The sequence below is a fragment of the Elephas maximus genome, chromosome X (genome assembly GCF_024166365.1).
Source record: "Elephas maximus indicus isolate mEleMax1 chromosome X, mEleMax1 primary haplotype, whole genome shotgun sequence".
Taxonomy (NCBI): Eukaryota; Metazoa; Chordata; class Mammalia; order Proboscidea; family Elephantidae; genus Elephas; species Elephas maximus.
Genome location: NC_064846.1, coordinates 30,322,729 through 30,350,355, shown reverse-complemented (window position 1 = coordinate 30,350,355; position 27,627 = coordinate 30,322,729).

Below are 27,627 nucleotides of genomic sequence, written 5' to 3'. Positions count from 1 at the left end.
TAAGTAAAATAACACCATGTGGGAAAGTCTAATTTTGGTCATCAAATTTTGTATTGGAAACAGTTTCAAGTGCAGAGTTAACTACGCTGTGAATCTTATTAGTGAGAGAACGTAAATTCATAACCCAATTGGCTCCTGGGAGGCTGTCTTTTTCTCAGCTTTTCAGCCTCATGTCAACTGACATGAATTTTGTAGATTCCAGGCCATCTTTGAAAAATAAGCCATTCCTTGTTAGTGAGGACACTAGTTCCTGGAAGTAAGAAATGGGCACTTTGAGAGGGAATGTGAACAACTTAGAGCCAGTAATATTTTGTTCAGAAAATATTGGTCTAGGAAGCGGAGCCAAGATGGTGGAATAGACAGACGCTTCCGTCCAGCGCTCTTTACAACAAAGACCCAAAAAAACAAGTGAAACGAGTATATTCGTGACAAGCTGGGAGCCCTGAGCATCAAAGGTAAGCTTAGACAACGAACTGAGGGGCAGGGAAGGAAGAAGCTGTTCAGAAGCAGAGAGGAGTTACTGGATCTGAATCACAGGGAGCCCTCAGGCACTATTCCTGGAGTGGCAGCCGCGGCGGGCTGGTCCTAGTGTTGGGCCGCAGTTTCCTCAGGGAGAAGCAGCCAGCCCCACAGCCCACTCACACCTCTGGAACTTGAGGAGAAGGGCGCTCTCTGCAAAAGCTAAGTACTTGCGTATGTTTTACAGTGCCCTCACCACCCCAAGCTGGCTTCAGTAGCTGAATCCCTAGGCCTGAGATAGACCCTGGTGAGCACCTAGAGCCATCCTCCTGGCCTTGGGGAAGGAAAAAATTTGCATCTGGGGGGAAAAGATAATTTGCTAGCATCATTAACCGGGGGAACTCAGGGCAGAAGCGACTCCCACCAGGCATAAACCATCCATGGACCTTGAGCACCTTTCCCTTCTGCATGGACCTGTGTGGGCCTATTTCGGGAGACTAGGCCCTTGTTGGCAAACTCCAACCATTTCAGCAGTGCGATGGAGAGGTAGGTGTTTGATGTTTGACATTGCTTTGCCTATTAAACAAGGTCCTCACCTACCCACATCAGGGACCTAAGGACTGGTAGCTCCACTCAGGTCACCCAGCCACGCGTGAGAGGCATCCAAAGATAACTGGTACCTCCCAGTCCTTACCATCAAAAACTTTGGGTGCCCATGGTCCTTCTGCAGAACCCACCCACCAGCACGCTGTAGGGAATGGAGATGCGGTTTCCTCAGAGACACTTGGGGGTAAGTTCCCAGCCCCCTGTCTTGTTCAGAGCGTGACCCCCTGCTGCAGTCAGATACTGGTATATACACCAATCACCCCTGCCCCTCTAAGACTGTAGGACAGAGCCTGTACCACACATTTGATGATCACCTACCTGGAAACCTGAGCTGAATTCATACAAAAAAAGTGAATGGACTCCTAGACTGATAAACCTAATAACAGCTATAGGCAGCTGGGGACAGGAGGTCAGAGCTCCAAAGGCGAAAACAATCAAGCTAGCTCACTCAAGCAACCCATAGGGGTATACCAAAACAAAACAAAGCAAGCAGCTACGACACAGTAAGCAAGCATAAACTAATACAATAACTTATAGATGGCTCGGAGACAACAGTCAATATCAAGTCACATAAAGAAACAGACCATGATCACCTCAACAGGCTCTCAAAACAAAGAATCTGGGGATCTCCTAGACGAAAGCACATTCCTGGAATTACCAGATGCAGAATACAAAAGTTCAATATACACGACCCTTCAAGACATCAGGAAGGAAATGAGGCAATATGCAGAACAAGCCAAGGAACACACAGATAAAGCAAATGAAGAAATTAGAAAGATTATTCAGGAACATAATGAAAAGTTTAATAAGCTGGAAAAATGCATAGACAGCAATCAGAAATTCAGAAGATTAACAATAAAGTTACAGAATTAGATAACTCAACAGAAAGTCAGAAGAGCAGAATTGAGCAAGTAGAAGCAAGAATTTCTGAATTCAAAGGTAAAGCAGTCGGCACCAACATATTTGAAGAAAAATCAGATAAAAGAATTAAAAAAAATGAAGAAACCTTAAGAATCATGTGGGACTCTATCAAGAGAAATAACCTATGAGCAATTGGAGCACCAGAACAGGGAGGGATAACAGAAAATACAGAGAAAATTGTTGAAGATTTGTTGGCAGAAAACTTCCCTGATATTGTGAAAGATGAGAAGATATCTATGCAAGATGGTCATCGAACTCCACATAAGGTAGATCTTAAAAGAAAGTCACCAAGACATATTATAATCAAGCTTGCTAAAACCAAAGATAAAGAGACAATTATAAGAGCAGCGAGGTATAAAAGAAAAGTCACCTACAAAGGAGAGCCAGTAAGAATAAGCTCGGACTACTCGGCAGAAACCATGCAGGCGAGAAGGCAATGGGATGACATATTTAAAAAATTGAAGGAAAAAACCTGCCTGCCAAGAATCATATATCCATCAAAACTCTCTCTTAAATATAAAGGTGAAATTAAGACATTTCCAGTTAAACACAAGTTGAGGGAATTCATAAAAACCAAACCAAAACCACAAGAAATACTAAAGGGAGTACTTTGGTTAGAAAATCAATAATGTCAGGTATCGACCCAAGACTAGAACACAGGGCAGAGCAACCAGAAGTCAACCCAGACAGGGAAATCCAAAAAAAACAAAGCAAGACTAAGAAAAAAAAAGTCCAACACAGGGTAACAGCGATGTTATTATATAAAAAAAGGCAACATTAAAATAATAAAGAGGGGCTAAGAAATGTAATCATACACATTCCATACAGAGAGGAAGATACAGCGATACAAAGAAATAAAAGTTAGTTATAAATTTAGAAAAATAGGGGTAAATAATAAGGTAACCACAAAGGAGACAAACTATCCTACTCATCAAAATAAAATACAAGGGAAAAATACAGGCTCAGCAGAAACAAAATCAACAACAACAATATGAGGAAAGGACAATATATAAAGAAAATCTACTCAGCATATAAAATCAAGTGGGAAAAAAAAGCTGTCAACACAGAAAAAAAGACATCAAAATGATAGCACTAAATACATTAAAAAACATACCTATCCATAATTACCCTGAATGTAAATGGACTAAATATACCAGTAAAGAGACAGAGAGTGGCCGAATAGATTAAAAAACAAGATCCATTTATATGCTGCCTACAAGAGACACACCTTAGACTTAGAGACAAAAACAAACTAAAACTCAAAGGAATGCAAAAAAATATATCAAGCAAAAAACAATCAAAAAACAGCAGGAGTGTCAATATTAATTTCTGACAAAATAGACTTTCAAGTTAAATCCATCAGAAAGGATAAGGAAGGACACTATATAATGATTAAAGGGATAAGACACCAAGAAGATATAACCATATTAAATATTTATGCACTCAATGACAGGGCTGCAAGATACATAAAACAAACTCTATCAGCATTGAAAAGTGAGATAGACAGCTAAACAATAATAGTAGGAGACTTCAACACACCACTTTCGGTGAAGGACAGGACATCCAGAAAGAAGCTCAACAAAGACACGGAAGATCTAAATGCCACAATCAACCAACCTGACCTTGTAGACATATACAGAACACTCCACCCAACAGCAACCAACTCTACTTTCTTTTCTAGTGCACGTGGAACATTCTCTAGAATAGACCACATATTAGGTCATAAAGCAAGCCTTAGCAGAATCCAAAACATTGAAATATTACAAAGCATCTTCTCTGACCATAAGGCCATAAAAGTGGAAATCAGTAACAGGAAAAGCAGGGAGAAGAAATCAAACACTTGGAAACTGAACAATACTCTGCTCAAAAAAGACTGGATTATAGAAGACATTAAGGATGGAATAAAGAAATTCATAGAATCCAATGAGAATGAAACACTTCCTATCAGAACCTTTGGGACACAGCAAAAGTGGTGCTCAGAGGCCAATTCATATCAATAAATGCACACATCCAAAAAGAAGAAAGGGCCAAAATCAAAGAACTATCCCTACAACTTGAACAAATAGAAAGAGAGCAACAAAAGAAACCCACAGGCACCAGAAGAAAACAAATAATAAAAATTAGAGCTGAAATAAATGAAATAGAAAACAGAAAAACAATTGAAAGAATTAACAAGACCAAAAGCTGGTTTTTTGAAAAAATCAACAAAATTGATTTTTGGAAGCAAATAACCCGAATAAGAAATGAGATGGGCGATATTACAACAGACCCAATTGAAATTAAAAGAATCATATCAGATTACTATGAAAAACTATACTCAAACAAATTTGAAAACCTAGAAGATATGGATGAATCCCTAGAAACACACCACCTACCTAAACTAACACAAACAGAGGTAGAACAACTAAATAGACCCATAACAAAAGAACAGATTGAAACGATAATCAAAAAACTCCCAACAAAAAAAAGCCCTGGCCCGGACGGCTTTACTGCAGAGTTCTACCAAACTTCAGAGAAGAGTTAACACCACTACGACTAAAGGTATTTCAAAGCATAGAAAATGATGGAATACTACCTAACTCCTTCTATGAAGCCACCATATCCCTGATACCAAAACCAGGTAAAGACACCACAGGAAAAGAAAATTATAGACCTATATCCCTCCTGAATGTAGATGTAAAAATCCTCAACAAAATTCTAGCCAAAAGAATTCAACAACATATCAAAAAAATAATTCGCCATGAGCAAGTGGGATTCACACCAGGTATGCAGGGATGGTTCAACATTAGAAAAACAATTAATGTAATCCACCACAGAAATAAAACAAAAGACAAGAATCACAAGATTTTATCAATTGATGCAGAAAAGGCATTTGACAAAGTTCAACAGCCATTCATGATAAAAACTCAGCAAAATAGGAATAGAAGGAAAATTCCTCAACAAAATAAAGGGCATTTATACAAAGCCAATATCCAACATCATCCTAAATGGAGAGAGCCTGAAAGCATTTCCCTTGAGATCGGGAACCAGACAAGGATGCCCTTTATCACTACTCTCATTCAACATAGTGCTGGAGGTCCTAGTCAGAACAATTAGGCTAGATAAGGAAATAAAGGGCTTCCAGATTGGCAAGGAAGAAGTCAAAGTATCTCTATTTGCAGATGACATGATCTTATACACAGAAAACCCTAAGGAATCCTCCAGAAAACTACTGAAACTAATTGAAGAGTTCAGCAGAGTATCGGGATACAAGATAAACATACAAAAATTAGCTGGATTCCTCTACACCAACAAAAAGAACATCGAAGAGGAAATCACCAAATCAACGCCATTTACAGTAGCCCCCAAGAAGATAAAATACTTAGGAATAAATCTTACCAGAGATGTAAAAGACTTATACAAAGAAAACTACAGTACACTTCTGCAAGAAACGAAAAGAAACTTACATATGTGGAAGAACATACCTTGCTCGTGGATAGGAAGACTTAACATTACAAAAATGTCTATTCTACCAAAAGCGATCTATACATTTAATGGAATTCCGATCCAAATCTCAATGACATTCTTCAATGAGATGGAGAAACAAATCACCAATTTCATACGGAAGGGAAAGAGGCCCTGGATAAATAAGGCATTACTGAAAAAGAAAAACAAAGTGGGAGGCCTTACTTTACCTGATTTTAGAACCTATTATACCGCCAAAGTAGTCAAAACAGCCTGGTACTGGTACAACAACAGACACATGGACCAATGGAACAGAATTGAGAATCCAGACATAAATCCATCCACATATGAGCAGTTGATATTTGACAAAGGCCCCAAAACAGTGAAATGGGGAAAAGACAGTCTTTTTAACAAATGGTGCTGGCAGAAGTGGATATCCATATGCAAAAAAATGAAACAAGACCCATACCTCACTCCATGCACAAAAACTAACTCAAAATGGATCAAAGACCTAAATACAAAATCTAAAATGATAAAGATCATGGAAGATAAAATAGGGACAATGTTAGGAGCCCTAATACATGGCATAATCAGTATACAAAACATTATAAAGACTGCAGAAGAAAAACTAGATAACTGGGAGCTCCTAAAAATCAAACACCTATGCTCATCCAAAGACTTCACCAAAAGAGTAAAAAGACTACCTACAGACTGGGAAAAAGTTTTTAGCTATGACATTTCTGATCAGAGCCTGATCTCTAAAATCTAGATGATACTGCAAAAACTCAACTGCAAAAAGACAAATAACCCAATTAAAAAATGGGCAAAAGATATGAATAGACACTTCAGTGAAGAAGACATTCAGGTAGCTAACAGATATATGAGGAAATGTTCACGATCATTAGCCATCAGAGAAGTGCAGACCAAAACTACAATGAGATTTCGTCTCACTCCAACAAGGCTGGCATTAATCCAAAAAACACAAAACAATAAATGTTAGAGAGGCTGTGGAGAGACTGGAACACTTATACACTGCTGGTGGGAATGTCAAATGGTAAAACCGCTTTGGAAATTGACTTGGCCCTTCCTTGAAAAGCTAGAAATAGAACTACCATATGATCCAGCAATCCCACTCCTTCGAATATATTCTAGAGAAATAAGAGCCTGTACACGAACAGATATATGCACACCCATGTTTATCGCAGGACTGTTTACAATAGCAAAAAGATGGAACAACCAAGGTGCCCATCAACGGATGAATGGATAAATAAACTTTGGTATATTCACGCAATGGAATACTAAAATCCAGTAACCCAGTGCCGTCAAATGAAATACTACACATCGATAAAGAACAGTGATGAATCTGTTTGAAATAATATGACACCGGAGACAAGTTGGAAATTTAACTGAGCTCATTATGAGATTTAATTCATCTGTGTCAGTATACTGGCCGGAGAAAACTTCAGCCTTCCAGCTAAATCTCATCCAAGTAGCTTGCCGGAAGGACGTAATTTGATAATTTGATAGGTAACTCTAGGTCGGCAAGCAAAAAAAAAAAAAAAAAGCATAGCATCAATACAAATACTCTTAGGCTGATGATATCCTGGGGCTAGGAAAGAGTTTCTGCCCTCTTGACTCTTTTTCATTTCTTCAACAGGCATTTTATGATTCGCTTACATTTATTTGAATTGTGTTTAGGTCATGTAATGATTTCACAAACCTGAAGTTACTGTTTTAAAGAAAGAAGCCTCCTTTCTTGCTTATCTCTATGAGAGATTGTACTCTGAGAACAATTATTTTGAAGAAAACGTATTTTAAAATATTCGGAATTTTAAAATCACCAAAAAACATTACCCGAAGCCTTACTACATTTTCCATGTAATCCTTTATGCAGCATGAGAACAATTATACAATTAATTCTATGCAACATTTGAGGGTAGCTTAATACTGTAATTAGCTATTTACACATGGAAAAATTATAGAAGTAATTAAGGATATTTGGATTAATTAAAAAGCATTAGGAGGTATTAAATGTGAAAGAACACATTTTTAACTAAATCTTTCAAATTTTTCTTTTCAAAATATCCTGCAGTGAAAAATAAATGGCAGGAACAATTTTATCTGAAACAGCTATGCTAAAAATAGGACACGTTGAGTATTAGACACTTTTTAAGTGAGCTAGCTAGAAACTCTTGGACTCAAAGTTTTGTTTTACTTCCCACTTTTAAAACATGTTTTAGTGAAATGACTCTTCACTGCTATTTATAGATGTTTTACTAGCAATGGAAGGAGCCAGAGGCTCAAAGATACAGCTTTAAAAATCTCCAAGGGAGAAATACCAGCAGGAAAGATGGGAATGAATAATTTGACCACAGCACCCCTCTTTCTGTTTTTCAGGGAAACTAGGGAATCCACTCTACACAGGGGTGCAAAGAAGAGGATAGTCAGGGGACTGGAGTGCTGAGCTTCAGAAGCAGCTGCCGAAAGCTAATAGAAAAGCTACAGTTGTAAGTCAAAGTCAGTTTTAAATGAAGTAGAGAAAAGTTCACTCTTCAAGATGAGCCAGGTGGGGAAAAATGGTTGTGGGGCGATTGAAGAAAATGACCCCTTAAAGTTATAGTACTCACAGCTTCCTAAACTGCCTGTGTAAGGTGGTGAGGAAGCTGTGAACTGAATTTAAAAGTGACACTCTTTTTTTCTTTCCTTCATTAAACTGAAGTTTGGAGTATGTCCCCTTTAAAAAAAAATCTTCATTTGGAGAAAGAAATTCAGAAGAAGGGCTTGGGATAGGAGCATTTTGCCGTGAAAAGGACTACTCTGTGCCATCTGTTTTTCTTGGAAAGAGCTAAATATTAATATCAGATACTGACTCTTCTCTCATTGTAATAATTAACAATGGTCATCAATATTCTTCAAATACAGTAGTTTTAATTGTTGCCTAATATTCCACTATAGGAATATACTGTAATATATGTGTGCGTGTATGTGTGTATGTATACACACACACACCCATAAGGAGCCCTGATAGTGCTGTGGTTAAAGCAATCAACTGCTAACAAAAAGGTAGGCGGTTCAAAACTGCCAGCTCTGCAGGAGACAGATGTGTACAGTCTTGGAAACCCTATGGGGTCGCTAAGAGTCAGAATCGATTCCGTGGCAGTGGGATTGGTTTTTTTTTTGAGGGGATTTATAATATACATAGACCAAGAAGCAGTTCTTCAAACAGAGCAAGGGAATATTGCGTGGTTCTAAATCAGGAAAGGTGTGCCCCGGGGTTACACCCTTTCACCATACTTATTCAATCTGTATTCTGAGCAGATAATCCAAGAAGCTGGACTACCTGAAGAACACAGCACCAAGACTGGAGGGCGACTCATTAACAACCTGCGATATGCCGATAACACAACCCTGCTTTTTCAAAGTGAAGAGGACTTGAAGCACTTGCTGATGAAGATCAAAGACCACAGCCTTCAGTATGGACTACGCATCAACATAAAGAAAACAAAAATCCTCACAACTGCACCAATAAGCAACATCATGATAAACGGGGAAAAGATTGAAGTTGTCAAAGATTTCGTTTTTCTTGGATCCCCAATCAATGCCTATGGAAACAGCAGTCAAGAAATCAAATGACATATTGAAAAAGAAACACAAACATTAAATTCAACCTGTTAAAGTATAAAATTCAGTGGTTTTATTTGTATTCACAAGGTTGTGCAACTATCACCATATATGAGTCTGGAAAATTTTCATCACCCCCAAAAGAAATCCCCCTTACCCAATAGAAGGCACTTTCTATTCCTCATGAACCCAGCCTGGGCAACCACTAATCTATTTTCTGACTATGGATTTGCTTATTCTGGGTATTTCATGTAAGTTGAACCATACAAAGTATGGCATTTTTGGACCGAATTCCTCAATTAGTATAATATTTTCAAGGTTCATCCATGCTGTAGCGTGAAAGAGTACTCATTTTTATGGCTGAATTATATTCCATTGAATGGGTGTTCAGCATTGTGCTCATCCATTCATCAGCAGATGAGCATTTGGATTATTTCTAATTATGGGATATTATGAGTAATGCTGCTATGAACATTCATGTACAGGTGTTTGTGTGGGCATAAATTTTCCAATTTCTTGGGCTTACACCTAGAAGTGGAATTCTGGCTCATGTGCTAATTCTAAGTTTTACTTTTTGAGGAGCTACAAATATTTTTCCATGTTGGCTGCACTTGTTTACATCCTAATCAGCAATATATGACTCTTCCAATTTCTCCACATCCTTGTCAACACTTGGTATTTTCAGTTAATTATTATTGTTATTATTATCATTACAGCCATCAAAGTGGGTGTAAAGTGCCAGCTCACTGTTGTTTGGATTTGCATTTCCTTAACGACTAATGATGCTGAGCATCTTTGACCATTTGTACATCTTTTTTGGAGAAATGTTTATTCAGATTCTTTGCCTATTTTTAATTGGATTTTTAAAACTATTATTGGGCTGTAAGGGTTGTTTATATATTCTGGATACTAGATCCTTATCAGATATATGATTTACAAATATTTACTCCCATTTTCTGAGTTGTCTTTCACTTCCTTGATAGTGTCCTTTGAAACACATTTTTTATTTTGATTGAAGTTCAATGTATCTATTTTTTTCCTTTTGTTACTTATATTTTGATGTCATATGTAAGAAACCATTGCCAAATCCAAAAAAAATTTTTTTTTTAATTTACACCTGTGTTTTCTTCTAAGGGTTTTATAGTTTTAGCTCTTACATTTAAGTCTTTGATACATCTTGAGTTATTTTGAATATGATGTGAGGTAGAAGTCAAATTTCATTCTTTTGCGTGTGGATATACAGTTGTGCCAGCACCATTTACTGAAAACACTACTCTTTCCCCATTGAATGTTCCTGGCACCCTTGTCAAAAATCAATCCATCAGAGATGTATGGGTTTATTTCTGAACCTCAAGTGTATTCCACTAATCTATATGTCCATCATTATGCCAGTAAAAATACCCGTTGCCGTCAAGTCGATTCTGACTCATAGTAACCCTACAGGACAAAGTAAAACTGTCCCATAGAGTTTCCAAGGAGCGCCTGGTGGATTAGAACTGCTGACCTTTCTGTTAGCAGCGATAGGTCTTAACCACTATGCCACCAGCTTTTCCATTATGCCAGTACTACATTGTTTTGTTTCCTGTAGTCTTGTTTGTTGTTGTTTGTTTAATGACTTTTCCGATTTAAGTATTTTTGTGTTCTTTGTCATGTGTGGCCTGTGAAATCTATTCTCCCTTAGATTAGCGGTCGGGTAATATAGATAGAAAATATAGACATATTTTCTAATAGCCTGGAACTAGTAAGTCTCTAGTCTTTGCCTAGGGACTCGGCGGGCACGGTGGTGTACACCTTTAACATTCAGGCAGAAAGCTGGCAATTTCCTGTTTGCAGAGAGTCTCAACGTCTGCCTGAGGTGAGAGTTTAGGGCTTTCTCAGATCTTTCTTCAGTGTCCACACAGCCCTGGTATGCTCGCAGTCCTGTATGTGAGCATGTCCTTCTAGATTTCTAGGAATATATCTGAGCTTTTCAAAGTCCCATACAGACGTCTCATTCCTCAGCTCTTACTTTTAAGATTTTTGATTACCTTGTTCTTTGTTCTGAGTTTTATCCACTGTCTCATGTAGCCATGAAATTAATCAATTGCTTATAATTATTTCTGATAATCACCCCCGAAAATAATGTTTCCACCCTTAAAAAAAAAAAAAAAAACAACAACAAAAAAACAAACCTGTTGCCGTCCAGTCAATTCCAACTCATAATGACCCTATAGGACAGAGTAGAACTGCTCCATATGGTTTCCAAGGAGTGCCTGGTGGATTAAACTGCCGACTTTTTGGTTAGCGGCCATAGCTCTTAACCACTACACCACAACGGTTGGCTTTGCAAGTGGGGTCTTCCAGGGAAACACCATTCAGTTCAAAGAATGTCAGTTTTCTGGGAGTGAGTTTTTGAAGGAGCTCTGACTTCATTATGCTCTTTCTGATGTCTGTAAGGCTGCTATTTTTCAAGAGCCTGTTGGTTTTCAAGGCTACTGAACAGCTGGGCGGGGGGTGCGGGGGAGAAGAGGAGAATAGGGTAAGTTAAAATGCCACAATGCTTTCTATTCTTACCAAGATTCAGCTTGTTATGTTTGAATAATTTGTCCCTGGTTTGCTGAAAGCCTTTTAATTTTCAAATTTCTGAAAAAAGTTGTTTCTGATAATTTTTGCCAGTTTTTCTATTGTTTTTATGAAGGCAAGAATTTTTGGAGATCCACACTCTGCCATTTTTGCTGGTGTTGCTGTATGCTGGTTTTTATCCTACATTTCTGTTTAATTAGATTTTTATACTAATTAGGATGGTTCTCAAGTATTGCTTTTCTTTTTAGTATTACATAATCACTCATGTAAGACTGAAAAAAAAAAACCAAACCCGTTGCCATCGAGTCGATTCTGACTCATAGCAATAGCACTAATAAAGCAAAGAATTTCAAGGACCAGTCTTTCCAGTGGGAAAAGGTTCAGAGTATAAAAGATCCCCTTAGTCTGCTTCAGCAGTGACCTTCCTCCTTAGTCAAACCATCAGTGTGTATATACGTCAAAATCAATCTTTTAAACTGATTTTCATTTACAACCTCTGTAAGATGCTTGATTGTATATAGTAGCAGTTGAGTGACATTTTAGCTACTGTTCTTATTAAATATATCAAAGAAATCCTCACAGTAGTTTTTCTTTTGAAGAAAAAAAATCTGTTCTTCCTCGTTCTCTCTAAAACAATTTCATCACTGGATAAAAGAATTGTTAAGATTGCCAGCTGGCAAAATCACAGAGTAACTATAACAAGAAATAATAGAAGAAATGCCTCATCTCAACAAAATAGAAAAAGGAGAGTTAGCATTCCTTGCATTTTATTTAAAACACAGCTGTATTTCCTGTATTAAAAATCACAGTTCTACAGAGAATAATAGGGTTTTCCTATTTTGTTTTCACCTCTTAGGAAAAATCAGCAAATAGGTAAATTAGTCTTACGTGACTGAGATTAAGGTAAAAAATTGATTTTTAATTATTTGTACGTGGATAACCCATTAAAAAACCTTCCTTTTCTTGTATCTCTCCTCCAAATTTCTGAATTTGAGCTTGAGTTACTAACACAAGGGAAGAAATCACCAGGTGGAACGTCTGAATATGACATTCAAACAACATCCTAAAGTCAAATATAATTGATTTGGAATTGTCACCTTACTGTATCATGCCATTTACTTCCCATTGGAATATTTGTACAATACACATATAATGGTTAAAAACTATTTTAACAATAACATTTTATTGTTAAACTTATATATTGATGCTTAATATTATTCAGTTGGAGCTTGGTGGCGCAGTGGTTAAGAGTTCAGCTGCTAACCAAAAGGTCGGCAGTTCAAATCTGCCAGCTGCTCCTTGGAACCCCTTTGGGGCAATTCTACCCTGTCCCATACGGTTGCTATCAGTTGGAATCGATTGATGACAACAGGTTTGCCTTTTGGTTTGGCTTAATATTACTCAGCTAGTTTTAAAATTTTTTTTTTTTAGTTTTAAAATAGGAGCCCTTGGTGGCATAGTGATCAGAGATGTGTCCTCTTGAAAGGGAGTGTTTAGATACAATCCACGTACTTCTCATTGTGTTTCTACTGTCAATGCTTATATCTTTAACATCTCCTCTGGACATTCCTTCTGCCTCTTTAATATAAACCTGACCCTCCACAGAAGATATCACTTCTCTGGCATTCTTATCGAATGATGGCTGTTTATTCTTTCACAACCCATATATTATGAGGTAGGTGTTGATGTCCTGTTTATTCCACTCCAAGATTATTATTTTACCCTTGTGTTAAAGTAAACAAAACAAATAAAACTGTTCTGCCAAAGATAGGTCCCCCTCAAAAAATGGGCTTTTTTCTGGGGTCTCCAATTCATTTCTGCCTCACCCTGCATAAACCTAAAGCCTAATTTCTCATTTTCAGCGTGGCTGGACATATATCCTCAAAACTGAAGCTTCCTGATATGGGCAGCCTATGTTTTACTTACCAGGCTAGTTCCAACTCCTTATTTGATTTTTGTGGCTCTTGGGCACATCTCTTACTTTCTTGAGAGATAAGTGATATACTTAAAAATACATTTATTATGCATTATACAGCTTCTGTGTGGTTTGCAACGGGAGTTTTTCTCTTCAGAATATCTAGTTCACTCTTCCGTGGTAAACAGAAGTAAGGACTTTTGTTTGTATTTTTTGTTTAATACTCTACTGTTTGAGGAGCCCTGGTGGCTCAGTGGTTAAGAGCTTGGTTGCTAACCAAAAGGTCCTCCTTGGAAATCCTATGGGGCAGTTTACACTAATAGGGTCGCTATGAATCAGAATTGACAAAATGGCAAGGGATTTTTTTTTAATATACTGTTTGAATTTTTTTGTATCTTCTGCCCATGTTCATTTTATAATACATATATACATACATTACATTGTTGCATATTACTAAAAACAACCCAATTTATTCCACAAAGATTTCCTGATTCTGAGAGCAAAATTTTGATATAATGCTATGCCTATTCCAAATGAAAACATGTATGTGTATACACACATGCACACCAGAAAAACTAAATGTATGTATTGGTGAAACACCAGAAACTTTCTCCTTAAGTCAGGAACAAAACATACCTGTTTTTGTTATTACATTTACTTTGTAGTGCTTCAATAAAATAATGCAAGAATATTTTCAATTTTCTACAGATGATGTAAATATTATATCAGAACTTTACACATTCAGCCTCAAAATAAACCCTGATTGAATTGACTTGATTCATCTTAGCTCTTTGCTCGCGTAACATTGTCATCACTTTAATGCTCCCTGCATCTCAGATCATATACGTGGCTCTATTTTGGCCAGTGACTACACTAAGCTTGGTATGCTCATATTCTACTCTTTGTTACCCTGATGGAAGAGAACCTCAGTGGCTTGACACTGAGGGCCATTGTGTAAGAATTAGTGCTTGAATGACTCAGTGGTATTATAGAAAACATTGCCACATCAAATAAGACATGGATGATGATTTGCTAATTTCATTTCAACTAAAAACTGATTTTCTTCACTAGATATGCTATTGTTTTTTAATTCATGGTCTTAACTTGAAAATCTGAAATTTTACTGCTGTGGTGAAAGTTGGACATCATGTTGGCACTGTTGTTGAGAAAGGCATACTGTAAATTAATGTATTATTTTATTGAAATATTAATATATGCTGTTTAAGAACATCCATTTCTATTAACTTTCTTGCTTACTTAGTTCATGGACCTAGTGACCAGACCTACCACTTTTTTGTCTGTTTAACTCCTGCTCTCTATCCACCCTTTCCCCTGGGGATTGTAGTTTCTATGTCTTATGTGGACCTTTGCTTACACACTTTTTTTTTAATTAACTTTTATTAAGCTTCAAGTGAACGTTTACAAATCCAATCAGTCTGTCACATATAAGTTTACATACATCTTACTCCCTACTCCCACCTGCTCTCCCCCTATTGAGTCAGCCCTTTCAGTCTCTCCTTTCGTGACAATTTTGCCAGCTTCCCTCTCTCTCTATCCTCCCATCCCCCCTGTAAAGAAACTAGAGATTTTTTTTTCAGAGCATAACACAAATAAGTGGAGTAATAGGAAATATATTATTTTAGGAACGTTAAACTATTGTGATTGTTTAGCTTACAGAAGAGAGAGTTAAGGATTGATTTGATTACCATCCCCAGTATTACAGAAAGCTTCTGAGAATACCAAAGAGTAATATGTATTTGTTATCAAACAAGAAGAGATTTGCTTAAGTAGAAATAAGAAATATAATTTTTAGACAAACAGAAAAGATTGATGAAACACTGAAATATATTATGTGTCTCTTGAGATCTTCAAGAGCAGACTAGGTGATAATCCATCATGAATGGCTTAGCCTAAAGGAAAAAGGACTAGGCCTAATAATGCCACAGCTTATAGCTCTCATTGCATTAAGTTCCTATATGATTTGCTTCATCAATAGATAATTTTCTTAGTTGGGAACTGCCCCTTTTGGCAGCCACCGGGACTTGTTAGCTTGGCGTGGGCTGTTTCTCACCGTCTCTAAGGATGGGTAATGCTAACTTGCTAAGAATGAAAGAACAAATCTTCCTCACAGGAAGAAGGACAATTCATCCTTCCTCTTTCCCCTTGGGTGTTATTTTTAACAGTTTCAGCATTAAACTGGATTAGCAATGAAACAACTCTCTGACCTTTGTTGGACATTTGACCTACACTGATATCACCAATGATGTATACATGAAATAAATCTATACCACAAGCTTAGAGAATTCTGCTCTGCCCAGAATATACCCCAGCTGTTAGATGATAAAACCACCGTTCATTAATATACAGAATAGGCCAGAGGCAAAAATGTCTAAATGCTAAATTGGCTATAGTTCAAACATTTCATGCAATGCAATACCCCTGCTCCCTGTTTCTACCTTGCGCCCTCTTAGCCTCACAGCAGAGAAAAACTCTATTTGAAAACATTTCTGTACTGAGATAGGAAAAACTGACATTTATGGGCAAAGACTCTAGTCAACATACATATTTTAATATACCGTAGAAAAAAATTGTTCAGAGAACGTGATGACTTTCCTGACAAGCTATAGTACTATTTTTTGTTGTGTTGTGTTTTATGTTTATTTCTTCTTGGGATTCCTGGCCAGTACAATTCATAAAAAAAACCATTTTTTTTGCTTTTTTTTTATATTGTCTATAAAATTAGTTTTTAATGTATATATCTCAGTTCGGTGTCTAAAATACCATTCCTAAAAGGTATACTGACACATTATGGCATGCCAAGCTAGGTTTTTTACAGAAGGTGAAATAAACATGCTTTAACTCTGCAAAAGAAGAAAAGGATAATATTGATAGTTTTGACTGAGTAAAATATTTAACTGGTAAAATTTTAAAGAAGCTGTGATTAGAATAAAGTAAAGAAGTATTTAATTAAAATATTTTTAAACCTCCCCCTCTCCAAATCTTCCCACTATGCACTAGGGTTGAAATTAACAAGAGAAGTAGATACATGTGAAGGACTAAATGTCTTGTATGACTGTACTGAGTCACAGACTCTGACATTGTAGATGTTCCTGTCTTTATGAACAAATATTACAAGAGTTTATAAACTATATAAGTTGGAGAGTAAACACATAAAGATTTTCTGCAAAGCTCCTTTTCAATAGTGAGTTGAAGACATTGCTTAGAGATACACTTATAAGATACACTTATAGCCAAAGAGTTGAAATCAACAGTTCACTAAAGATTTTTCTGATATGAAAATGAGTTGTAATAAAAAAATTTAAAGTAGTTTAAGGGAAAATGAGATATGATTTTTTCAAAAAGGCAGGTTTTTAAGTATCTATCATCTATCTCTGTATACACACTATCTATATTATATACAGATAGTGTATATCTACACTATACACTACACACTATATATATATAGTGTATTGAAGGTGGTACTTCATTCAGTAGTTATACATATTGATCATTTGGAATCACGTGAGATGATATAAGATTTAGGAATTTCATTAGCTTATTCATTTTAGGAGGCAAGAAGTAGACCTTTTGGGAATGACATAACAGTGGGGGAAGCAGGACAGATTAGCAGGAACAACGCCTCATTGATAATTACCCGACTTGGATTCCATCACTCTTTCTGTCTCTCTTTCCTAACCTAACTTTTTCTTACTGCAGCAAGGATGATCCTTGAAACACTATTCATATCTGATTACACTTTCATAAACATCCACATATGAACCTTACCTTGAATTTCTCAGCCTTGACTTAAATTTCCCCTACCACTTCTTAGTATCTCCATTTCTTTTGATTCCATGTACCAGGCATTTAAGTATATTGTACATTTCCATACAAGCCATCTTCTTAAATCACTGTGCTACTCTCTACCCTTATCATGTTTGTTCTGGACATCTGTCATACTTTTAGCCAAAAGCAATGTAACCTCTGAAAGTATCATCTAAGGTCCTACGTTTGGTGAATTTCTTACCTTATGAATTTTGGTGGGAGGGAGAGCCCACTTTCCACTACAGAAACTGAAAACAAAAGAAAATCACTTCCCAATCTTCCTTCAGGTGTGTGGCAGGCTTAGTCAAGTGCCCATCTCCTAGTTAAAAGGAGATGGGCACTTGACTAAGCCTGCCACACACCTGAATTTTGAATTTGCTGCTATTACCGCTGCTTTTGTCACTCACCACCAGAGTGCTTTCTTCTCTGTCCCCTTGCTCCCTTTTTCCTGCTCATTTCCCAAGTCTGGTTTTACAGACTTCCTGGTGATTTGGTGAGCTACCAATTGCATTTCAATAAAATATGTTTTGGCCTAAATGATCTGAAAACAGTTTTGGTTGCCTGCAAATAAGAATCTGAATGGAACGTCTTTTATACTTGGCATCATTTTTTTTTTTTGAGATTTCAGCAATAAGACTTTATAAAGATATGAGTTTGATATATATATTTTTTGCTCCCAAAGTATTTTTTAAACAAAGGAAAATGTCTATAATCTAGACAAGTAATGCTCTAATTGCAGGAATTCAGGCATTATATGAAGGTTTGTGGAGAAAATAAATTAAGGCAGAAGGGAATTTCCACATTATTTCAAATCATAAATAGGAAGTGGCTTACTACCTACACAGCCACTTCCAGACATTTGAGACGTCAGTATACAAAATGTTTTATAAGTATTTGGATTGATATACAAATTTTTCTTAAATGTGTGTTTATTTTTTAATTATAAATAGATTATGTCAAGAAAAAAAAGTTGAGAAAATATATAAGGCTTAGCTCTGAATTCAATGCATCTGATGATATTTTCTTATGAATTTTATAAGGTAGTGTTTACGCTGTTGGTTCAGTTTTGTACATTGTTTTATCTTTAGTTAGCACTATATGCAAAATATTTCTCATCTAAAATTATAAGTAGAAATAGAACCAGAATTACTAAAATAACATAAGGCACTATGTTTTTGCCCACCACAGCTACTCTTGAACAGTTGGGCTTGATTTGCTCTGTGAGAGAGCAAACTAACTCTGTAACAGCTATTTAAGAATCATGGGTCAGAATCATGCTTCATCCATCCCAGTAAAACAAGAGAAGCCAAAGAGAAGTATGACTGACTATTCTTTGTGTCGGGGACCTTTGGTCAGTCCTACAGAATTAAGAGGCTTTCTTAGCTATTTGCCGCAGGACAATGAATTCATGTGGGAACACAGGAATTTGGAAATATTACTGAATCGTCATGGTACAGTAAGGCTTAGGTTTTTTCCGTTCCCAAGAAATACTTTATTTATGTTATAAATAACAACTAGTAGAGAGCATAGAGTGTCCTCTTGTCTTTCCAGCTTGCTTTTCGTTGTCATTGCTAGGTGTCGTTGAGTTGATTCCAACTCATTGTAACCCCGTGTGACAGAGTAGAACTGCCCCATAGGGTTTTCTAGGCTGCAGTTTTTACTGAAAAAGCAGATCTCCAGGTCTTTCTCCTGTGGAGTGGCTGGGTGGGTTCAAACTGCCAACCTTTTGGTTATCGGCCAAGTGCTTAACCATTGACCCACCAGGGCTCCTGCTTGCTTTATACCATGAGAATTTTTACATGCATGTTGGTTTATAAGGAGTCCTTGGGTGGTGCAAATAGTTAAGCACTCACCTGGTAACCAAAGGGTTGGCTCTGCAAGTTCACCCAGAGGTGCTTTGGAACAAAGGCCTGGCAATCTCTCAAAAGGACACAGCCTCGAAATCTCTATGGAGCACAGGTTCTACTCTGAGACACATGGGGTCGCCAGGAGTCGGAATCGACTAGATGGCAACTGATGGCTGATTTGTAAATACCTTTGTAATTGTAAGATGCCCTTGTCTCAGTGCCCTACTTGCATTAAAGTGGTAACTCGATGTCTTCACTGACAGTCAGTTTAGGCATAAAAGAGGGAGGCAAATTATGTCAAATGAGAGAAGTAGGAAGCAGGCCATGCCTACAGTGACTGACCGTGGACAAGCCATTTGTAACTTGCCCTTCTTAAGACGGGGGACTGTTTAGACTTTCTGCTTGGACATGTGAAACAGTTAAACATATAGGAGAGAAACCCTATCTTTAGAGGCCTGAGAAACCAGGGTGGGTAATATCTGACTGTTACTTAATATTATCTTACGGAGAAAATGAAAGGACCTTGCTTTTTGCTGTCGTTGCTAGGTGTCATTGAGTCGATTGGGAACCACTGTAACCCCATGTGGCAGAGTAGAACTGTCCCATAGGGTTTTCTAGGCTGTAGTCTTTACAGAAGAAATTGTGCAAATCCTTTTTGACCTATATCTGTCTCTGACAGTTCTGAAACTCTCATTCACTGGCTTATAAAAAGAATCTGTTTATTCATTTGGGACCATCTGCAGAGAAGAAAGTCTTTTCCCCTGACATTTTGGACAAAATATCCCTTAAAACATCATCTTAAATAGTTACCTCAGAAGACTTGGTATTTCTTCCTTAATATCTTAATTTCTTCCTTTATCTTATAAAATCTTATTCTACCTTATCTCAATTTCTCCTTAAAAACCCAGTACGGATTTATAACACATAATCATGGTTCTTTAAATTATTTTTATCTTTAGCATGTGTCCTATTTTTGAATAGTAATACCATTGCATCTTTTACATGTAAAAGGGTGAACTACGTTTAATGAATGCCCATCAAATGTCTGTTACTGAAAAGATGTTATTTCACTTAATTCCCCAGACAATTTGTTGTAAGTAGTCTCATTTTATGGATGAAGAAACCGAGGTCCAGAGACAAAGTAACTTGTGTCTAGGATCACCCAGTGGATACTTTCTGGAGCAAGGACTAAAACTGAAACCCAAACCTGTATGACTCCAACACTCGTGTTCTCTGTATTAAACCATACAATCTTCTATGGAAAATAGTTTCCTTCTTCTTGGTTCTAAAAATATCTATTTTCCACTTTAAACATCACCTCTGTTCTATAAAACAAGAACCTAGAGATTAATGCCACGCTAGAAATTCCTAGTTCAAGGTTGCTCCTCATATGGCAACATCTCCTATTCTGTGATCAGTTAAGTTTTTCCTACCCCACTCTGTCTGTGCCTTTCTTATGGTCCACTGATTGTAACTGCATGTAGTATTCCAGGTACAGATGTTCTGTGGTTTAGCAATACAGGATATGTGTTGGTCTCTTCTGTATAAGAAACAGTCAACAATGACTTCTAAATCCCTATTCTGGGATTTGATGGCTAGCACAGAGCCAATCATTTAAATGTGGTTTAGATTAATTTTCCCTAAATGCATATGAACCACTTGGAGTCCAAAGGAAGTTGAGCAATTTTATAAAACCTGCTCCACACTATCTGTCTGCCAAGTGGCTTCATCATGTTAGATGCTTTTGCATTAAGCTGAATTATGATTTTCAACTTAGTTGTTAAGACAGTACATGTAAACACATTTACAGAAGAAAAAAGAGAGGAAGAAGTTTGAAGTTATCACGATACTTCCTAGTTTCATATATTTATACAGTAGACATTCTTAAATGCACAGAAAGATTTTTTGTGAGCCAAAGGAAACTGGAGTCTTTCTGTTTCTGAGAAAATATTAAAGTGGTACAACTCTGAGTTTGCTCATCAGTGACAACTTTAATAAGGGTCTGAGAAAGTCTCTCCCTGAATTTTTTTTCCTCTTTCTCTAATCCAAGATCCAGCTATCATTTAATCTCTATTGTAGCAAATTACAAGAGTAAAGTAAGGATTTAGGGGAACAATGGCTGTCTAGGTATATGTTGAATCAGCTGAGTCAAAACTTCTGCATATCATTCTCTGCATTATAAGATAATAAAATATCCTCCAAATGTTATTAAAATCAGACAGTTAAACTTCTGAAGGGGGACATATCCTTTTCTTTCAGAATACTTGGCTAAATGGATTTGTACATGGATGTGGATTATATATGGATATGGCTATATATGTGGATAGATATATATAGATATGGATGCACATTCTATTTTAATGTATTTCTAATTATTCTTTTTTTTTCTGATGGATGAAAAATTATAGACCTTTTCTTATTTTACTTTCTATAGCTTTCTGATGGTCTACCCCAAACATAAGTACAATAGATATTCCACTCAATTATAGGATTATATCTAATTAAAGTATGATTAAGACACACATCGATTTTCCTAATGACAACTCATATTATTTAGAACTTCATAGTACAGAAAGCAGCTTCACAAATTTATTAGCTCATTTGATCTTAAAAAATGACTTATACATTAAGCAGGCTAGGAATAATTTCTGTTTCCTAGTTGAGGAAACTGAGACTGATGGTGCTTAAATAACTTACCCAAAGGTACAAACTTTGTAGGAAGAAGACCAAAATTCAGGAATATTCTAATTCTGATTTTTCTTTCTATCATACATTATTTCCTTTGCTTACATATATGGCTTCCATGCTAATGTATTCTGTTGTTTTGTTACTTATTTTCAGTAAGAACAAGGACTGAACGGGAAATTCATGTGGTAGCAAAAATCTTACGTAGTTATAATTTATCACTCTGATTTCAGACAAAACCCCATTCAATCAATTCCAGGTTGATACAGGTTTTTGCTGTTTTTAACAATATCCAGGATATTTAACACATGACTCATGGTCAAGAAATTATTTCCTTTACCACGGCTACCATCCTGCATGCTGAAAATTTTACTGCTCCCCGTTTTTCCAAGCCAAAAAAAAAAAAATCAGCTATATATCATCCTCTTTGCATATATTTGAAAACAAAATGTAGTTTAGCTAGTTCATGCTTCTGAAAATACTGGCCACATTCACTAATATCAAACTTTAGTAAATTTTTTTAGTGTTCCCATATTAGATTTTGCTCAAAGGAAATGAGGCATTTGTTATATTTTTGGTGAATATACAGATTGATATACAGATATAGTTTTCAACAAATATTTCAGCAGTATCTGGATCAATGGGATTTGATGTGCAGCTGCTTCTCACTTAACAGGGAATTGAAACCAGGATTAATAAACAATGATCTTCTGCTTACTCCTGGATTGCTTTTGAAAAAAGAAGAAGATAAGCAGGTCTAATTATTCAGCTTTGTTCTGAAAATATGACTATATAGCCAAGTCATGAAGATGAGACCCAGGAGCACAATATTAAAATATGCGGTAATCAGACTGGATGTCTCCATTTACTCACTAATACCTTCAGGGGGTTCCTAGGACAGTCTTCATCTAGGTTCCATCTACTTCTTTCCATTAGAAAGTAATTTTGTAATAAAATTCTTTGGTCACAAGATCGTTCCCTAGCACTGAAATTATAGTCCTTAAATCTAAGACAGGATGATCCATCTTGGCTGTGAGACAGCAGTGTTAATTCGGGCAACTTGCTGTATTTGAAACAGAAGTATGTGACTAGCTTTTAGACAAGCGTTTTAAACTGGCTTGTTGTGTGCTGTCGGGCTGATTCCAACCCATTGTGACCCTATATGACGGAGTGGAACTGCCTCATAGGATTTCCTAGGCTGTAATCTTTACGGGAGCAGATCACAAGGTCTTTTCTCCCGTGGGGCTGCTGGGGGGTTCCAACCACCAATGTTTTGGTTAGCAGCTGAGTGCTTAACCATTGCCCCACAAGGGCTTCCTTTAAATGAGCTAGTGAGCTCTTTTTGCCTGGGGTGCTCCAGTTCTTGGATATCGGGCCACTTAGATGTGCTTGGGCCAACAGACCTCTAAACACCTGGTTCTACTTGACATGTATAATCAGGCTGCCTGTGGAAACCCTGGTGGCATAGTGGTTAAGTGCTATGGCTGCTAACCAAAAGGTAAGCAATTCGAATTCACCAGGCACTCCTTGGAAACTCTATGGGCAGTTATACTCTGTCCTATAGGGTCGCTATGAGTCGGAATCGACTTGACGGCAATGGGTTTGGTTTTGGTTTACACCATCACTGCCTGCCCACTTTCGATAAGTGATTAAACCAAGTTGGCCCAATAAGTATATTACAAGGGTTGGGAAGTAGAGGCAGCATTTGGGGTAAGTCAACTGACGAATTCCTCTGAGACAGCACTAGGCAACAGAACACAAATTTGGCCCAGACAAGCTGAATTTGTTGCACCTTCTGGGACTCTCTAATTTCAGTGCTGTTTCTCCTCTAGCCTTTCTGAAGATCTTGCCTGGAGTTGTGTAAAACTCTTAACCCTTAACTAGCCAACTCAGCAAGGACTCTTCTTTCTTCCCCATTAGGTCTCAGATGTGGTGACACCCATGTGAAATTGTTCACTATAGATTAGTAAGTAAACACAATTAAACCTGTGCATACCTTGTTTACTGGTTAATCTACCCCTACTCAGGAGGACTAAGTGGCTGGATTAAAGCTGGTTTGAGTTTTTAATAGGATTATGTGAGTCCCTGTTCATATTTGAGTCTACTCATCATGCTTTATATCCCCTTGGTACTAGAAAATTAGTCATTCATCAGAGCAATACTTCCATTGGAGTATGACTGGTCTCATGAAGGTCATCAATGGCTTATCCTCCTGCCAGATCTGCAGTTGTTTTCCTTTTTCTTTCTCTGCTCTCATTCTTCTTGATATCTCTGTTGTATTTGATACCTCTGTTGTATTTGATACCTCTGTTGTATTTGATACTGCTCCTTGAAATAATTTCTTCCTTTGACCCATACAGCACTACACAATACTTATTTTACTCCTGTTTCTCCAACCACTCTTGAAGTAAGTAGATAAAAAATGAAGGGAGTGAAAGAAAGTTCACTAAAGGAGAGAGAGATAAAAAGAGAAGGGAAGAAGAGGGAGAGGAGAAGGGAGGCTTATTCATCATGGTGATTACCATAGTACTACTATCAACAACTGCCTCACCAAGGCATACTTTGTGTATGCTTGAGCAAATAAGGACAAGCTACCATTGTTTGCACTTACCGTGTGCCAGGCAGAGTCCTGGTGGCACAGTGGCTAAGAGCTTGGTTGCGAACCAAAAGGTCTGCAGTTCAAATCAACCAGCTGCTCACTGGAAATCCTATGGGGCAGTTCTACTCTGTCCTATAGGATTGCTATGGGTCAGAATCGATTCAATGTCAATGTGTTTGTTTGTTTGTTTGTTTCCGTAAGTGCAGGAACTGATGTAGGAAGTTTATTGTTTAATCCTCATAACAGACTTCAAAGAAAACTGTGTATTTACTTTATAGGCGAAGAAAGTGGAACAGAAAGATTAGATAAAAATCGCTTATAAGCACACATCTACTAAGTGGTAAAATCCGGAGTTGGGCCCACTTTCATTGGTCTCCAAACCTTATGCTCTATCAATTATATTATGCCATCTAAATAAGTCAGGCTCCTATTTTTAATCTTAAACACTGAAAAGAGGGGATGTTTCAGTGACTGACTTTTATGCCTCTAGAGATTTAGAGTTAAAAAAAAACTGGTTTGTCTGAATTTCCGTCCATTTTTTGAACTACTGATATACAATGTGGCTTGCTCTAATCTCTAGTGTTAAGTGTGCTTAGATCATACTTTGTTGTTGAAGATCATTTTCTTTTTTTTCGGGGTTTCATAAAAACCATAAGCTCTGGATTTTCACTATAATTAATTAGGGATTCTAGGGCATAACGGGACATTTTGCTTTTAAAAAATTTGTATTGAAATAGCTGCCTCTCTCATTACCAGGAGATCTGTACCTTTTCAGCTGCCAGTGCTGACATTTCTGTTTCCCCATTTCTCTACAAAATGAGCATCTCTAAGAATTCTAAAGGGTCTGTTCATGACTAACTTACAGTGGTATTTTAATAGGGATTTCTCTATACTTCATATCATAAGAAATTATGTAAAACTCAAAAGCTAATCACTTCCAGAAGTTTCTTTACTTTGGTCAGTGATTCCAAATTTTGGGGAAAAAATTTTCTCTGTATATTGCTGGGTAAAAGTTAAGAAGACAGGCTTGTAAATCTGTAATATTCATAAATGTACAAATGTGTAACAACAGCAAATAATAGCAGCAAGAAGACAGCTAGCAAAGCAATGAAACATCGGTCTTTCTCCTTTGATAGTCTGCCCTGTATACCCTTTGTGATAAGTAGAATTCTAAAGATGCCCCTCCTCCGTGATTCCTGTGCCTAGGTTATTCGATGGAACGCTAATCTAGGTATTGTTGAGAAGGAACTTCAGATGCAATGAAGGTTGTCAACCAGCTGACTTTAAAATAAAGATACTATCTTGGATTCTGGATTATCCGAGTGGGCCCTCAAAAGCAGAAGAGGAGGGCAATAGAGTCAGAGAGATTGAAGTCAGTGAGATCGGAAGTGTGCGAAGAACTCAATCTGCTGTTGCTAGAGGGCAGCCATATAGAAAGCAATAGAAAACTAATACACTCTTATTCAGCAGGTAAATAACAGATTTGACCTGCATTGATTTCCTGTCATTCGAGTGTTTACCTTTGTGTACATGCTCAAATGCAAACTGGAAAATCTTTAAGAAAATATCCTAATCTTAGAGTACTGGAAATGCTTTATTATAAAGGTGCACATATAAAAGGAAAAAAAAGTCTCATCCAAACCTGAGTAATACTGTGGCTCAGCACAGTCTCTTTTGGGTTCCCTCCCAATCCCCATTTTCCAAACTCCCATTTTGGTGACCTCCTCTTGGTTAAGAGGCTGCAAACCAAAAGGTCTGTAGTTTGAATCCACCAGCCACTCTTTGGTAACCCTATGGAGCAGTTCTACTCTGTCATACAGGGTAGCTACGAGTCAGAATTGACTCGATGGCAATGGGTACAGGCCTCTTGCTTCCTGTGCCCTGATTTAGAGATTTGGAACACTTATGCTGCCCTGTGGTAAGAGCTCTCTCGTTGAATTTGCTCTTGCTTGAACAGTTGCTTATAATATCACATGTTTCCCCAAATAAAACTTCTGTTCTCTTGTCTAATCCCCTCTATTGTTAAATGATAAAAAAATTCACTCATTTTTTAAAAAGCACCTCTACAGGAGGTGCTGGATCTCATTTACTTTCATGAAAAATATTTGTTAACTTTAAAAAGGGTATAATATCTGCTAATGCCTTAACAAATCACCTTACTAGGATAATTTTAATAACAAACTGAACAATTTATACTGTTCTATAAGTATCTGCTACATTAACAATTCTAAGATTTCAAGGAAACTAAATGGAAGGGAAGCCTAAAAGAGATGAAAGGAATGCCTTCCAGTAAAAATTGCAAAATTAATACAGTAACTTTCCATATTTCCACTGAAAAGACCAAAGGTATAAAAAGAAGGGGGCAACCTAAATCAGAAGTGAGCATGGGGAAACTGCCAATCTATGCACCACAAACTTTAAGGATTTTCCTGTTAGTTAAAATAAAAAGAGACCAGGCTGAAGGAAAGAATGGAGCCCTGAGAAGTAAAATGCCCTCTTGAAAAAGTAATATGTCTAGGAAGTAAACTGAGGCAACTCCAACAGTATTTCTTATATTTTAGGGAAGAAGGCAGAGTTGCTAAAGAATGGGCCAAAGCATATTGAAAAAGGTACCACATTAATGCCACCTGACCTCTGTGCATGCACAGCACCTAGACCCACAATTAGACCTGTGTCTGAGTCATCTAAAAAAAAGTACTGCTTTCTTGGTGGTATGAGGTCCCCTACTCTCTGCGTGCTTCCCTTTCCTTTTAGCTCCTGAGAGATAAAAGGTGGTACAGGCCACACCCCAGGGAAACTCCCTTTACCTTAGATCAGGGAGGTGACCTGAGTGAGGGTGGTGTTACAATCCTACTTGAATTCTCTCAACATAAAATTATAATCACAAAATGGAGGACAACCACACAATACTGGGAATCATGGCCTAACCAAGGTGACACATATTTTGGGGGGTACACAATTCAATCCATGACAACCTGGGAGTGTGTGGGGGATACAGTTTACACAACTGACAATGAGGGCTTACAAGAATCCAAAAGTCGACATGAAAGCCAGCATCACTAAGATGAAAGCTGAGAACTACCATGATTTGTTCTTAGTACAGGGAAGCTGGTTATTGTGGGCTTGCTTACATTGAATTTTCT